Source organism: Electrona antarctica (assembly GCF_951216825.1).
Source record: "Electrona antarctica genome assembly, chromosome: 16".
In the NCBI taxonomy this organism is placed as follows: Eukaryota; Metazoa; Chordata; class Actinopteri; order Myctophiformes; family Myctophidae; genus Electrona; species Electrona antarctica.
Genome location: NC_136797.1, coordinates 11,200,632 through 11,203,445, shown reverse-complemented (window position 1 = coordinate 11,203,445; position 2,814 = coordinate 11,200,632).

Here is a 2,814-nt window from a genome sequence, read left to right as displayed (position 1 = left end):
GTATAGAGAGATGTTGGGCACACATTGGCACGCACGCACGCACGCACGCACGCACGCACGCACGCACGCACGCACACACACACACACGCACACACAGGTATACCATCATTGCAAATAATAGGTCTGTAGTTTTTCTGCTTTCAAACTGGTCTGGAGCTGTTCATTTTAAGTTAATGAAATGCCACCCTGTTGAGGTGGCATTTCTTCCCAAATGTGACATGAGAGCAAAATGGACGCTATAGCCGAAGTGAAAGTGCTTTTGAGGGTGTGCTTTCAACATAGATTCCAATTTGGGGTTGATTGGAAGTTGTTTCATGATTGTTTATTTGATTGTTTTATAGGCCCCTAGCTCACACTAATTTGCAAACAGTATCGTTATCAAAGCCTTATGCTTTCTATCAGTCAAGTATGGCCCTATAGCTGCGCTATTGCTGCCACAACTTTTAGTTGCTGAAGAAGGCTTGACGCTGAAACGCGTCCGTGTGTCTATGAATTAAAAGTTCCAGCAGGACTTGGGAGTGCTGGTTACTGGCTAGGCTATTACTCTCGTACAACTTGGACTTGTAAACGGAGTATCTTCGTAGTGTGGTATTGCTGCTTTTAATTCAGTAAAACATCCGAGTACTTCTTCCACCAGTATATGCCATGGGGGCTTATTGCTGGAGAGGATAAAAAACATCTGCACAGTGTTTTATACTGTGCTCCAAGGAACTTACTTTTATTAATGGTGTCCTTTTATATTAGGTCTTCATCAGGCAAATATGATGTGCTATTGCCGCCACCTCAGTGCAAACACAGCGGGCATATTTGAAATGTGCACGGGCTGTGGACATCCAGTATCATTTTGGATAAATAAAAGGAAATGTTATGTGACTGAAACTATAGAGTAAATTACATGAAATCAATGGAACATTGGGGCTAAAAATCTATATGTAGGCTAGCGCATTATTTTCAACACTTAAAACAACATAAACAACAAACATCCTTAACCCATTTTGGGTGGGAACCCTTTTTGGTGTTTTAAAGCATTATGTTATACTTTAGCTATTGAAAAATAGCAGATCTACAAGCTCATAGCGCGGCACCGAGTGCCACGCTATGAACTTGTAGGTCTGCTATTTTTGTAAAATCGTGAAAATGTGGCGCAAATCTTTGAATATATATTCTTTCAGAGCGAACGTTTTTAACTCAAATATTTGCTTCTGGGGGGGTCCCTGGAACAACATATTTTCAGATGGGGGTCGGTGGCCAATTACATATAATTTTTGGGGTCCTTGACATGAAATATGGAGCACCACTGATACAGAAACATGATTCAGAAAACTGTCAGGATTTAGAAGACATTTTTTTTAAATTTCGACGTCAGGCCTAAATGGGTTAAAACAACAAACAAACAAACATCCTTACACACACATTACTCATACATAATACCTCCAACGTGTCCTGCACGTTGCAGTGTTTGTGTAATATCAGTAGCTAGACATGAAATAAACTTGGGCCTGAGCTGTTCCCTAGCAACACAATTCCACTGACAAGATGTAAGTCTTTGCTGTAGCCAGACAATTGGATAGATAGGCATGTACTGTATCTTAACATCTTCAACTATATCGAAAAGAGATTACGGAATATGCCCCTAAGACAACAGACAAAGACAAAAACAGCAATGCACAGTATAATAAGGGCGTGGCTTGCATGTGGATCTCCGACTTCATGTCAAAGATCAAGAAGAATAAAGCAGGAGGGGCGAAATAAAGAGAGGTTTCATTTGTCACTGTGGCTCAGGAGGTAGAGCAGGTCGTCCAATGATCCGGCGGTTCGAATCCCGGCTCCTCCTGTCTACATGTCGAAGTGTCCTTGGGCAAGACACGGAACCCCAAATTGCTCCCGATGTGCTGGTTGGTACCTTGCATGGCTTCCGCCATCGGTGTATGAATGTGTGTGTGAATGGGTGAATGTAATGCACAATCTATGTAAAGCACCTTGGATAAAGGCGCTATATAAGAAATGCACCATTTACCATTTACTTTCTTATACAAGTACAAGCAGTGAAATGTTAGTGGGACATGTTCGGCAGAACGGTCCTATAGCAATTCACCAGTGCAACATCAAGGTAATTAATAGTAATAGAAAGTTATGAATAAAATACTGGCCCATACCCGAGGCGGGGTTGGCGAAAGGGCCTTTCTGTGTGGAGTTTGCATGTTCTCCCCGTGTCCCCTATAGGGTAGGTACCCTCACATGTTCTCCACGTGTCCCCTAGGGTAGGTACCCTCACATGTTCTCCCCGTGTCCCCTAGGGTAGGTACCCTCACATGTTCTCCCCGTGTCCCCTAGGGTAGGTACCCTCACATGTTCTCCACGTGTCCCCTAGGGTAGGTACCCTCACATGTTTTCCCCGTGTCCCCTTGGGTAGGTACCCTCACATGTTCTCCCCGTGTCCCCTTGGGTAGGTACCCTCACATGTTTTCCCCGTGTCCCTATAGGGTAGGTACCCTCACATGTTCTCCCTGTGTCCCCTTGGGTAGGTACCCTCACATGTTTTCCCCGTGTCCCTATAGGGTAGGTACCCTCACATGTTCTCCCTGTGTCCCCTAGGGTAGGTCCCCTCACATGTTCTCCCCGTGTCCCCTAGGGTAGGTACCCTCACATGTTCTCCCCGTGTCCCCTAGGGTAGGTACCCTCACATGTTCTCCCCGTGTCCCCTAGGGTAGGTAGGTACCCTCACATGTTCTCCCCGTGTCCCCGGTAGGTACCCTCACAAAAAACATGCAGTGATCCTGGTCTCTATAGTAGGCTTAACCTCTAGTAGGCTCT